Here is a 14980-nt window from a genome sequence, read left to right as displayed (position 1 = left end):
GCTTTCTTTTTAGTTGCTTTGAAGATACTTTAAAACAGAGACAGAGTCATAGATGTAGAAAATAAACTTATGATTACCAGGCGGTAAGGAAGGGGTGGGATGAATTGGGTGATTGGGATAGACATATACACACAACTATATATAAAGTAGGTAACTAATAAGGACCTCGTGTACAGCACAGGGAACTCTACTCAGTACTCTGTAATGACCTATATGGGAAAAGAATCTAAAAAAGAGTGGATAGATGTATATGTATAACTGAATCACTTTGCTGTATGCCTGAAACTCACACCGCATTGCTAATCAATGATACTCCAATAAAAATTTTTAAAAAATTAAATGGAAGGCATATCACATATCAAAATGGTACAAACCTTTGCCATTTGTCAAAACTCTCTAAACTGCATAAGTAATTAACCGTGGCCCCAGAATGAAGGTATAAATTATAAAATTCTGTCTGCATATGTAGCTACTTAAAATTTTTTTCTGTGCTGATCCTGAGGGATGCTCGTATAGGTGAGGGTAAGTGGTATATGAGAGACCCCTGTACCTTCTTCTCAATATCGCTCTGACCCGAAAACTTCTCATACATATACAAAAAAAAATTCTTCTCTCCCGTCCCCAATAGCCAATAATCTAAGACTTATTGGGCAATAGGTGTTTTTAATCATTAGATTAATTTCACCACTAGGCGGCACACGTGTAGCTGTGGACTCGTCTGACGCAAAATCCTGAAAGAAACTTTTTAAATATATACTGTTCTTTCATTTTAATAAAGGGAGCGTAAGTTTGTTTGTTTGTTTTTTTCTTTCTTTCTTTTTAAGATCATGACATGGGTTCTGGGACTACAGGGGACTTGCTGGGGTCCCACAGCTGACCATAGCAAGTACGTTTAACGTTCATTCCTAAAAAAGGAATTTGCGAGGGACAGACACGCTTTTCAACCCTTCCACTGGACCAAGAGTTTCACCCCCACCTGCCTCGTGCATCTTAGAGAATATAATTTGTAGACGCCCCTCAGACCGCTAATAACTTCAGTAGCTTAGGATGTCTGATGCAAATGTTCTGCTAGGAATAGCAGAAAGGAAAAGTGACAGGAAAACAGACAGGGAGGGAGTGATCAACGTGCACGCTTTAATCTCTGGATTTTCCTGAGTAATAGCTTGATTACAATGTATTTCTCGTGTGTACTTTACTCCTTCATCCCGTGTCTGGAGAACATTGACTGAGCACTTAGATGAATCCCGGCACTGAGCTGGATGTAGAGCAGAGATGCAAGCTTTCTTCTGTCTTGAGACCCTCTTGTTCCAGGAATGGAGGAAGAAAAAACAAGAATTGGAGGTGAGATTTGCACAGAAAGTAATTCCAGTGTGCTTTGCTGCCATAAGTATCCCCTCTTCTGATCGTGGATACAAATTATCTCAGGAAACAGTGCCTCTACCTGGAATGGTGTTTGAAAATCCAAAAATTTTTTTTTAATGAGACTTTTTAAAAAGGTCAATCCATATTTACTTCTAAGTGAAAAAAGCATGTTACAATATTTATGGCATAGAATGATGACCATTACACATTTTTAATAAAATTGTGTATAAGCAGAGAAAGAAAAATCTCAATATTAGTTGAAGTCATGTGAAATTTGAAGGAAAAATGTTCTCTCCCATCCCATGTTCCCTGGGAAGTCCAGTATCTCCCCCAATATTTCTCTGAATTCCTGACAATTTATGTTCCCATGATCACTTTTGTTTTATATCTTTACTGGAGTATAACTGCTTTACACTGTAGTGTTCGTTTCTGCTGTACAACAAAGCAAATTAGCTGTATTTATACATACATCCCCATATCCCCTCCCTCCTGCAACTCCCTCCCACCCTCCCCATCCCAGCCCTCTAGGTCGTCACCCATCATCCAGTTGATCTCCCTGTGCTCTGCAGCAGCTTCCCACTAGCCATCTAGGTTATATTTGGTCGTGTGTATGTGTCAGTGCTACTCTCTCACTTCGTCCCAGCTACCCACCCCCCACACTGTGTCCTCAAGTCCACTCTCCACATCTGCATCTCTATTCCTGCCCTGCTGCTAGGTTCATCAGTACCGTTTTTCTAGATTCCACATATATCCATGGTCACTTCTGACTGTGACTTCTTGCTTCTTTTCAACTCTTGTGCTTCACCTTCCCTGGTCCAAACTTGGTTGGCCCCTATTCCTTATTCTCCCAAACCCTTTCCTTATCCATTTAAACTGCCACAGACACAGCATTTGTGTTCACTGTGGTCAAGGAGGAGGTCTCTGCAGGAGGACTTAGATTCTCACTCGAGGCATTTGTAGATGTGTTACTGGTGGCCGGAGTGAATGCAACCGTTAGACATCCTTGAGGAAACTGGACCTCGGATGCTGCTAGGTTTCAGGAGAAAATTCTAACTCCAGGACGGACTTCCAGATGGTAAAGCCACCCAGGGCTGGGATTATGTGATTTCCATTACCAGGGTCAGCAAAGGGCTTTGGAGAGATAGGGAGAGGTACAGAAGGGCCCGTGTCTCCGAGAAGTACAACCTGCACGGGTTGCCTAGACTCCTTGAGGCGGGGGTTCTTGGCTGAGTGGCAGCAGTCCAGCCACTTCAGGATGGAGCGATGGACATTTTCCAGCTGCATTTTTTTCAGGATGGCCAGCAGGTCATGGCAGAACGGAAGGTACGGACACCTTCAGAAGGTGTCTTCTTGCCAGCCCCCAAAAACGCCCTACTCAATTTTCCGTTGCCTTTAAATGACAGGCAAGCAAACTGCCACTCAGAAAATGCAGAACATTCCCCGCCTCCCACCATCTCCCTCGCTTTTATCCTTTCTTTAACTGCAAAGAAATCCCTGCTTCTTGGCAGAATTTTAATCTGTGATCCAAACTCCCCAGTTTTCACCCAGAGATGCAACATGTAGGTCCCTGCTGAAGGAATGTTCCCAAAGTCTAGACATAGGCAATGCTTTGTGTATCTAAACCCACGCAAGTTCTCAGTCTGAATGCTTATGACGGAGTCAAGTTCAGTCCTTAGTCTGCCCTGATTTGTGGTCAGGACTGGCTGTATAATTTGCAGGGTCTGGTGCAGAATGAAAATGCCGGGCTCCTTCTTTAAAAAAGCTTTAGAGTTTGGAGATTGTGAGAGCATAGCATTAAGCCAAGTGCAAGGTGGCCCTTCTAAGAGGGGCACCTGTGTGACCCTATGGGGCACACATCACGGAGCTTGGCCCGATGGTGGGTGACAGCCCTCGGAATCTCTCCTGGAACCTGAAGTGGGCTTCTTGGGAAAGCATCTGTTCTTATCAAAAGCATCTCTGAAATTTTACATGGGGCTGGACAGACACACACCTCTTCCTAGACTCTTCCTGTTTAAGGTAAGTGCTACAGGTTCATCAGTACCATTTTTCTAGATTCCGCATATATGCATTCATATACGGTATTTGTTTTTCTCTTTCTGGCTTACTTCACTCTGTGTGACAGTCTCTAGGTCCCTCCATGTCTCTACAAATGCCCCAATTTCATTCCTTTTGATGGCTGAGTAATATTCCATGGTGTACATGTACCACATCTCTAGAAAGATGGTACAAAGGAACCTGTCTGCAAAGCAGAAATAGACACACAGACTTCGAGGACAAAGTATGGCCACCAAGGTGGGAAAGGAGGGTGGGATGAATTGGGAGATTGGGAATGACATATATACACTCTTGATACGATGTATAAAGTAGACAACTGATGAGAACCTACTGTGTAGCTCAGGCAACTCTCCTCAATGCTCTGTGGTGACCTTAATGGGAAGGAAATCCAAAAAAGAGGGATATATGTATACATGCAGCTGATTCACTTTGCTGTACAGCAGAAACTAACACAATGTTGTAAAGCAACTGTACTCCAATAAAAGTTAATTTTAAAAAAATGTCTCTGGCAATGTTTACAATCAGGAGAGGCTGGAAATAAATTACACACACACACACACACACACACACACACACACACACACACACACACAGAGAGACCACTGCAACCTCCCTCCAATAGAAAAAAAATAAGGTAAGGGCTATATGTTGGCTGAGCACTAAGACATGGCAGAGAGCCAGCACTGGAAGGAAACGGGAATGCAGGAAAAGACGTAGAACTAGGGTTTGTGGCCAACTTGGTGTGGCTTCCAGCAGCTCCGTGCAGGTCTTTGTAAAATGGGAGGATGATGGTTGAGGTCTTGAAAATTATGATGAGCAGCTTACAGGGTGTTCTAAATGGGAAGGAGAGTCCTTGGTGGGTTGTAAGGAAAGCACTCTTTGCTGACACTCATTCTAGCTGCCGTGTCGGGGAGATGCAGGGAATGGGTGCTGGGAGGGAACACACGGTAAAGTGGGGGCTGCAGGGGAGGTGTCGGCGACAGCAGGCTACGTGGGTGATGATGGTGGACCTGCCCAGAGTGACGGCTTTAGAAACAGCAAAGGGGCTTCCCCGGTGGCGCAGTGGTTAAGAATCCACCTGCCAATGCAGGGGACACGGTTCGAGCCCGGGTCCAGGAAGATCCCACATGCTGCAGAGCAACTAAGCCCATGCACCACAGCTATGGAGCCTGCGCTCTAGAGCCCACAACTCCTGAGCCCACATGCCACAACTCCTGAGCCCGTGCACCTAGAGCCCATGCTCCGCAATAAGAGAAGCCACTACAATAAGAAGCCTGCTCACTGCAACAAAGAGTAGCCCCCGCTTGCCACAACGAGAGAAAGCCCCCGTGCAGCAATGAAAACCCAAGGCAGCCAATAAATTAATTAACTAACTGGGAAAAAAACCCAGCAAAGAACTCCTTGACCAAGGAAAGCAACCAGTGTGGCCCGAGCCAGTCTCCCATATATTTGAGAGTTACTCCCATGTTGGCAATAGAAGTAACCAGACTTGCGGGTGATTGGTTTTGGGCTGGAGTGCACAGCAACGGACAGGATACTTAGCAGCGATGACGTCTTGTTTTCTTGTTTGAGCCACTGGAGCGATGCTGGTTCCATTTGCAAAGCTGGTGCTCAAGGGAAGACCCTGCAAAAGCAAGCTCTGTGTCCAAGATGCTATCCCTGAGATACCCAAGAGGAAATCCCAAGGGAAATGGGGAAGGCTGGATGTGGGGACCCTGTTGGTCTGGAGATGAGGAAGAAACAGTTGGGGAGACTGCTTCCAGCCACACCTGTTGGTTTCCTTCCTCATGTCCTGTGCTAGTTCAAGTGGGCTCCTGATTTCTGAGAACGTGATTTCAACAAGTTTGTTCTTTATTTCCTCTCTGAGGCTCCAACAATGCCCAAGAATATTCCTTTTAAAGATGGAGTAAGGAGACTTCCCTGGTGGCACAGTGGGTAAGAAACCGCCTGCCAATGCAGGGGCCATGGGTTCAAGCCCTGGGCCGGGAAGATCCCACATGCCACGGAGCAACTAAGCCCGTGCACCACAACTACTGAGCCCACGCACCTAGAGCCTGTGAGCCACAACCACTGAGCCCATGTGCTGCAACTACTGAAGCCCATGTACCTAGAGCCCGTGCTTTACAACAAGAGAAGCCACCACAGTGAGAAGCCCGTGCACCGCAATGAAGAGTAGCCCCTGCTTGCCACAACTAGAGAAAGCCCGCGTGCAGCAACAAAGACCCAATGCAGCCAATAAATAAATAAATAAGCCAATAAATAAATAAATATTAAGTAAATTTAAAAAAAAGAAAACAGAGTAGGTACAATGTCACATGCTGCCCGTGCTGATAAAGTTATTACCTACAAAGGAATGATGTGTGATCAGGTAAAACTGAGAACTGACCATCTCTCCTCCTGAGCCCCACCCCCAGAAAATCATTACCAGTGTTATTAAGAATATTGAATATTTTGGGTAAACAGATACAGTCGTGGTACATAAATACCTAGCCCAAAGGACTCCTTTCTTAATGTTAGTGCACTACGGTCAAAATCTCATAAAAGCGTTTTTGTAGAGCACTTTTTTGTTACGTTAGCAGAGCCATCAGTATTTTCAGCATCTTCCCTTCTTCCTTGTTCTGGACCGTCTTTGAGAAAGACTCTAGTCTCACAAAGGGTCTTCTTTGAGCTTTTGGTCCGTTCCTAAAGTGCCGTGATGACAGCATCGCAAGGCTGAGTATCTGGGAGACACTCGCCTTGCTTTCTGGGGGGAATTTTACGGGGCCGCCGTAGGGAAGGAGTTTGGTCAGATGAAGCCTGTGGTCACTCACCCAGCACACTGCAGAGAAATAGCTTCCAGATCTGGGGGCTGTCCTTTCACAAGGCATTTCCTTAGGGTGATGTGGACACAGCTTCTGGCTTGGGCAGGTACTTAGTCTAATCCGGACCATATTTCTTTTCTAAATATTAAGTCAAGGACTGTGGCCATTTCCTGTAGAGCACAGCTCACTGGGCTCTGGGGGATGGTGAACTGCGGACCTGGCTGTGTCTGTAACTGATGTTATGACTTGAGGCAAGTTCACGACCATGGTCGGTGGGAACGTTTCTACAGATCTCACTGCTTATAAAGCTTCTTTTCTCCCTTCCAGTTCTATTGAGATAAAATTGACATACAGCGCTTTATATGTTTCGTGTAATGATTTACATACATTATGAAATACATTACATACGTTATTAATACAATAAGCTTGGTGAACATCGGTCATCTCATAGAGGTGAAATTAAGTGGAAAAATATATTTTTCCTTGTGATGAGAACAGATTGAGTCTCTTAACAAACTTTCATATGTAACATACAGCAGTGTTTATTCCATTTACCATGTGGTACCTTACATCCTTAGTACTTATTTAGCTAGTAACTGGAAGTTAGTACCTTTTTTTTTTTTAAAGTGAAGTACAGTGGATTTACAATATTTTATTAGTTTCAGGTGTGCAGCACAGTGACTCAATCTTTTTACAGATTATACTCCTTTTATAGTTATTATAAAATATTGGCTGTATTCCCTGTGCTGTATAATGTACCCTTGTAGCTTATTTATTTTATACTCAGTAGTTTATACCCCCTCCCCCATCTTGCCCCTCCCCCCCTCCCCTCCCCACTGGGAACCACTCGTTTGTTCTCTGTATCTGTGAGTCTGCTTCTTTTGTGTTATATTCACTAGTTTGTTGTATTTTTTTAGATTCCACACATAAGTGGTATCATATAGTATTAGTCTTTTTTTGTCTGACTTATTTCACTTAGCATAACGTCCTCCAGGTCCATCCACGTTGCTACAAATGGCAAAATTTCATTCCTTTTTATGGCTGAGTAATATTCCATTGTGTATACGCACCACACCTTCTTTATCCATTCCTCTGTGGATGGACACTTAGGTTGCTTCCATATCTTGGTTATTGTAAACAGTGCTGCTATGAACATTGGGCTGCATGTATCTTTTCAAATTAGCGTCTTCATTTTGCGGGGGATATATACCCAGGAGAGGAGTTGCTGGGTCATGTCTTGACATCACTGTTTCCAGAGACATTCAACCCTCAGCATTCTTTCTTCCCAGCCACATCCCCTGACTCTTTACCTTTTCTGTTTCCAACTATTTCTTGAAGATAGGCTTCCACGCTTGACCAAAAATTGAATAAAAGTCTACCCAAACGTGAGGTGGTTATAAAGGTTGCATGCTGTACCACATCTTCTTTATCCATTCATCTGTTGATGGACACTTAGCTTGCTTCCATATCTTGGCAATTGTAGACAGGTGCTGCTATGAACATCGGGGTGCATGTATACTCACCTGCATTTTTATACCTCCCCCCGTAACATCTTATCATGTGCGTCATTTGAACATCCCGAAAGCCACGTCATAAAGATGTTTGGTGAATGGGGTCCTACTGTTACTACAGGTTTTGATCTCTACCTCCAGTCTTTATAGGGAATTGTAAGAAGGTCTAACGAGAGAGGAAGAGTCCTTTCCTTACACTCTCTGCCAGGCATTGGGTTTGGGCTTGATTTCGCTGGTTCAGTCACAGAGCAAACAACAAAGAGAGGGAGATGGGGTGTATTCTGATTCCAAGGGATGTAGATTTGTCTTCTTTGCATGTGAGGCCAGGAGAGACCACGTGGGGGCCCTTGTCAAAGCTGAAGAAGAATTTGCACAATGGTTCTGTTATCCCACAAGAGCCAGGGGACACATGAATAGAAGAGACAACCAGTGTTTTTTGTTTGTTTGTTTGTTTTCTTAATGATTTTATTGAGATAATTGACATACAATAAGCTGCATATATTTAAAGTGTGCAATTTGATATTTCTTTCTTGTTAGTAATGTATATATGGCAATCCCACTCTCCCAATTCATCCCCCTCCTGCCTCCCCTCCCCCCGCGCTTTCCCCGCTCAGTGTCCATATGTTTGTATTCCACATCTGTGTTTCTATTTCTACCTTGAAAACCAGTTGATTTGTACCATTTTTCTATATTCTGCATATATGTGTTAATATACAATACTTGTTTTTCTCTTTCTGACTCACTTCACTCTGTAAAACAATCTCTAGGTCCATCCGTGTCTCTACAAATGTCCCAATTTTGTTCCTTTTTATGGCTGAGTAATATTCCCTTGTATACATGTATCACATCTTCTTTATCCATTCATCTGTTGATGGACATTTAGGTTGCTTCCATGCCCCAACTATTGTAAATAGTGCTGCAATGACCATTGGGGTGCATGTGTCTTCTCAGATTAGAGTTTTCTCTGGATATGTGCCCAGGAGTGGCATTGCTGGGTGACATGGTAGCTCTACATTTAGTGTTTTAAGGAACCTCCATCCTGTTCTCCACAGTGGCTGCACCAATTTACATTCCCACCAACAGTGCAGGAGGGTTCCCTTTTCTCCACATCCTCTCCAGCACATATTGTTTGTAGATTTTTTGATGATAGCCATTCTGACAGATGTGAGGTGATACCTCCTTGTGGCTTTGACTTGCATTTCTCTGATGATTAGTGATGTTGAGCATTTCTCATGTGCCTGCTGGCCATCTGCATTTCCTCTTTGAAAGAATGTCTATTCAGTTCTTCTGCCCAGTTTGTAACCAGGTTGTTTGTCTTCTTGATGTATGAGCTGTTTGCACGTGTTGGATGTTAAACTCTTATCGGCTATGTCATGTGCAAATATTTTCTCCCATTTGGTAGGTTGTCTTTTCATTTTGTTGATGGTTTCCTTTGCTGTGCAAAAGCTTTTACATTTAATTAGGCCTCATTTGTTTACTTTTGCTTGTATTTCCTTTACTTTAGGAGAAGGATCCAAAAACTATCGAGAGCAGCAGTGTTAAAGCAATGATTTGAAAATCAAACTTGCTCCTGGATTAAAGGCAAACCTTCGCATTATTATGATGACAGCAACCGGGATCTATACATTTCCAAACACCACGATCCCTTGGGGAAAACTCACACACTACACACAGCATACCTACTCCTTCTAAACGTGATTCGTTTTCCCATGTGCATCAGCTTTTCCTACTTTCTGATAAAGGGGAGGCATTCTATCCTGCCTGGTTAATTTCCTACACGAAGCATCTCTGAGTTGGACGTCGGTAGATAAGAGGTGTCATCTCCATTCTTTGCTGTGTGCAATTCTATGAGTGGTAGATGTAGCAGAGAGGAGTGCATATGGGGGACAATTTTTATTATGTCGGGAAAGCAAGACTCAGCTGGCCACCCACACACCTTCTTTGAGAGGCAGTAGCATTGAAAGTTCAGATGAAACCCAGACACACACAACGGTCTCACTTCAAAACAGTGACACAGCCTTCCTCTTGTCCAGGAGTGGTTTCTGCACCAAGGGACCAAGGAGAGGGGTGTAGCTAAAAACTTAGGCCTTAGGAGTTCCAAGACAGTGCCTGTATGAGTTTCCTGTGGCTGCTGTAACAAATGACCACAAACTGTGAGCTTAAAACAACAGACATCCATCCTCCCCCAGTCCTGGGGACCAGACGTCCGAGGTCAAGGTGTCCCAGGGCTGTGCTCCCTCCGGAGGCTCCAGGGGAGGGTCCCTCCTGCCTCTTCCAGCTTCGGATGTAGGGCCACCCTCATCCAGGAGGACCTCATCTCAGACTCTTCACTTCTTCACATCTGCAGAGACCCTATTTCCAAATAAGGTACTGTTCTGAGGTCAAGGTGTCCTAGGGCTGAGCTCCCTCCAGAGGCTCCAGGGGAGGGTCCTTCCTGCCTCTTCCAGCTTCTGGGGGCTCCAGGCGTCCCCGGGCTGGTGGCTGCCTCCCTCCTGTCTCTGCCTCCATCTTCATGGGTCTTCTCCTCTGTGTCTGTGTCTCTCCTCTTCTGTGTCTTATAAGGACCATGTCATTGGATGTAGGGCCACCCTCATCCAGATGATCTCATTTCAAAATCCTTCAGTTTATTCCATCTGCAAATTTTTTTTTTTCCAAATAAAGTCACTTTCAAAAGTTCTGGGCTTAGAACCTGGACATAATTTTTAGGAGTCACCATTGAAACCACTACAGTTTCCATATTAGATATTTGCCTGGCAGCCAGCGGATTAAGCTGGGTTTTGTTGTGTTTTTAAAGGTTGAAAAGAGCAATAACAAACTGTTATTCCTGACATACCGCTTGGTATTTTAGCAAAATAAAAGTTCCCTCAATTTGCTTAATGAATCTTTACAATAAACAGCAAGGAATCGACAGTTACAGATTGAATTTGTCTTAGATGCATTATGGGGGAATGTTACAAGTCGTTAAAAATCTCACTGCCTCCTGCTGGCTCACCAGACACCTTTCATGCTTCAGAAGCAGCAAAAGAAATATAATTTCCAAGAAAGAGAGCGAGTAGAATTCCATGTCGGCATCTACGTCAATGGAAAACGTAGCTGCATGGACAGGGCTAGGAAAACAAACACAGAGTAATTTTCAAGGTTTCCTTTCATTAAAAACAAAGCTTGCTGGTTCAGAGATACAGGCAAGTAAAGTGCATTTTTATTTTTTTTGTAAAGGAAAGAATTCTAAAATTTGGAGTCAACTGTTTGTTACTGGCAGAAAAAGCATGGCTGGATATATAAAAGGGCTGTCTTAGTTGAAGCTGAATCTGAAACGGTTCTTTGAAATTCCTCTTGTAGCCTATGTTACTCTGATTGATCTGTGCAATATTTAGAGCACAGGAAACCCATGCTTTACACATCCATGCGGAATTCTGTGTGTAAAGAAGCGTGTCTATCAATACAGGTTATTGGTAGAATTAAATAAACCTTCATGGTCATCATGCCTTTCTGGGTTTGCAAATGCTTGGTATACACCCAACTTCCATTCTAGAAGATATATATTATCTCTCACATCATGGATCAGAGCAGCTTTTCAAAACCACACGGAAATTCCACTGCCATGGAAAAAAAATTCTTCCACTTCAAATGGTATGAGCCCAACTGGTGCTTTTGAAATAGCGGGATCAACTCAGAGTCTAAACTGTTTAGTTCTCTAATCATCAGTGGTAGAGTTGAAATATTAACGGAAATTGTTAAAATGTTGGAAAAACTCTGAACAGATGGATATACCGTGAACCATAAGGTATCCATGACCCTTACCAAAAGCAGGAGGTGGTTATTTTAAAAATGGATGATGAAACTACAGTTAGATTTTTTTTTTAAAGATCTATGGCAAGTTTTATTTATACCAGACATATGTGAAGTTAATCATTGCCTCTAGTTAATGCATATCACAGACCTTGTGACACTGTGCACGAAATCTAGACTCACTCACTGTTTTTGCAGAGTTACATGGAATTGTTTATTGAGTCCAAATGGAATTACAGCTTAGCTGGCTTCCATGCCAAAGGGCTCTGATTACTTCCTGAAAGGAAAAGAATGTGAACTCTTTGCGGAGGCATCCTACACAGCACATTCCGTTACCAATGCAGTGGCTACTGGGTCTCTCATGTTTATGTCCATGTGGTCACTTGGAAAAGTGATGAAACCCTACAGATAAATAGATGAGAGACAAAGATAGATAGATTAGATAAATAGATAGATAGATAGATGATAGGTAGATAAAAGAAAGATAACAGGTAGATGACAAGTGATGGATAACAGAATGATATTAGATGATAGACAGATAGATGATGGATAGCTAGATAATAGATAGATATGTAGATAATAGAAAGACGATAGATAGATAGATAGAGATGGATGGATAGATAGATGATAGGTATATAGAAGATAGATAATAGGTAGATGACAAATAATGGATAACAGAATGATATTAGATGATACATAGATATAGATAGATAATAGATAGAAATGTAGATAATAGATGGTAGATAGATAGATAGAGATGGATAGATAGATGATAGGTATATAAAAGATAGATAATAAGTAGATGATAAATAATGGATAACAGAATGATATTAGATGATCGATAGACAGATGAGATGATAGATAGATTGATAGATAGATGATAGATAGATAGAGATAACACAAAATGTCTGGCCAAGAAGATAAACGACAGAATAACTATACCGAACCTAAACTTTCCACATATCTCTAAATCTGCTGGCCGTGCTCTTTCTCAGGCGCAAGGGTTGGTCTCAGACTTTTCACACCCAGAGTCCTCACACCTGACCGTTCTCTGCCGCGAGGTGCATATTTACACCAGGAACACAAGTTCCCAACGCTCGAGGACTCTGCAGCTAGGGTAGAACCTAAAAGTAAAATGTGGAAGTTGCCTTGGGAAGGGGCAGTGGGATTGGGTTTCCGTTACCATAGCAACTGTCTTGGCCGCATCTCTGCCCTGTGACCTCAGCCCTCGGCCAGGCAGTCCCCCTACTTAGCTCTGCATGGGCCCCTGCTCTGTATGGCTCACGGGAACACACAGGGAAATTGATAGAATAAATAACCGACATGATGTTTCGTAGCACCATTCACAAGCCAACCAGATTGAAGGGAACACGTTTGAGTAGACTAAGTCTGTCGAACACAGAAATCCCTTCTGGTGAAGATGGATTGAGTCACTGAACCAGTTACAGTGAGGGGAAAAAAAAAAAAAAAGAAAAAACACATAGGCTTGAGAAGTTAAGCAGTTTTTTAAACCATACGTGATTTTACTTAGAGTTTGTTTTACAAATCGGTGCGGTAAAACCTGCAGGACTGTCTCCTTCTGTTTTTAACTTCTTATTTTATATTGGAGTCTAGTTGATGTACAATGTTGTGTTAGTTGCAGGTGTACAGCGAAGTGATTCAGTTACACGTATACATGTATCTTTTCTTTTTCAAATGCTTTTCCCATTTAAGCTGTTAACATAACATTGAGCAGAGTTCCCTGTGCTACACGTCGCTGCTAGGATTTTCTTGTATACCTTGCACTTAGAGAGTGTGGATCACATCATCAGCATCTAGGGACAGTTTGTCAAATGAATCAACAAACATGCAACATGACTGGTGTGGATCCCTGATCGTGCTTGGCGCAGGCTGCAACACAAAGTTTCAAAGTATACCGTCAAAGCTTTCACAGGTAGTAAACTGTATTATTATTATTATTATTGGTAGTGGACTTTACTTTTTAGAGCAGTTTTTAAAAAGTTTATTTATTTATTGGCTGCATTGGGTCTTCGTTGCCGCGTGCAGGCTTTCTCTAGTTGCAGGGAGCGGGAGCTTCTCTGGCTTCTCAGTGAGGTGGCTTCTCTTGTTGTGGAGCATGGGCTCTAGGCACATGGGCTTCAGTAGCTGTGGCACGTGGGCTCAGTAGTTGTGGCTCGCGGGCTCTAGAGCACAGGCTCAGCAGTTGCGGCTCGAGGGCTTATTTGCTCCGCGGCACGTGGGATCCTCCCAGACCAGGGATCGAATCCGTGTCCCCTGAGTTGGCAGGTGGATTCTTAACCACTGCACCACCAGGGATGTCCCTAGAGCAGTTTTATGTTCACAAAAAAAAAAAAAAAAAGCAGAAAAGGGACTTCCACGACGGTCCAGTAGTTGAGTCCCACCTTCCAATGCAGGGGGCGCAGGTTCGAGCCCTGGTTGGGGAACTAGGATCCTGCATGTCACCTGGTATGGTCAAAAATTTTAAAAAAAATTGAGCAGAAGATACAGAGATTTTCCCTACAACCCTTACACGCAACCTCTACATGCACAATCTCACCCACTAGCAACATCTCCCACCAGATGGGGCATTAGTTACAATCGATAAACCTGCGTGGACCTGTCACCATCACCCGGAGCCCATACTTTGCGTTAAGGTTCGCTCTTGCTGGTGTACAGTCTATGGGCTTGGACCATTGTATAATGGCATTATAGTATCAGTGGGTCAAGTACAATTGGCGCTCACCGCGGGCACTCGCCATCTACCTCTTCAAAGATTCAGTCACGAGCTGCTGCAGCTGCGGACGTCCAACGCCCCCTGAAAGGAGTCCAGGGTGGAGATCAGGAATGAGGCCCTCTGTGCTCTGCGAAAAACTGGCAGAACAGGTCTTTAGATAGTTAGATATTTTCAGGAGCCAAATTTAAGAGCCCAATTCCGCGTATCTAGAAAAACACGAGAATCCTTCATGGTGACGACCGCTCCTTGTGACTAGCAGAAACCTGCACAAGACTAGCAGAAATCTTCTGCAGAAAACATGTGCCCGATTGCATGTTTTTCCCTTTCACCAAAGTCACATATATACTGAGCTTCCCCCCTGCCTCTTTGGAACAGTTTCTCAGAGCTACCTGGGCTGCTGTCTCCTGGGCTGCAGTCCTAATTCTGCCCCAAATAAAAGTTAACTCGCAACTCTCACGTTGTGCATTTTCTTTTTAAAGTCAACGGGAGTATTTCCACTGCCCTAAAATTCCCCTGTGGTCCACCTAGTCATCCCTCTTCCCTTGTTAACCCCTGGCAACCACTGGTCTTTTTTTTTTTTTAAGAACTTTTATTGGGGTATAATTGACATACAATCAACTGCATATATTTAAAGTGTGCAATTTGATATTTTTTCTTATTAGTAATGTATATACGGCAATCCCAGTCTCCCAATTCATCCCACCCAACCACTGATCTTTTGATTGTCT

Source organism: Hippopotamus amphibius, chromosome X, assembly GCF_030028045.1.
Source record: "Hippopotamus amphibius kiboko isolate mHipAmp2 chromosome X, mHipAmp2.hap2, whole genome shotgun sequence".
Classification (NCBI taxonomy): domain Eukaryota; kingdom Metazoa; phylum Chordata; class Mammalia; order Artiodactyla; family Hippopotamidae; genus Hippopotamus; species Hippopotamus amphibius.
This window is presented reverse-complemented; position numbering follows the sequence as displayed.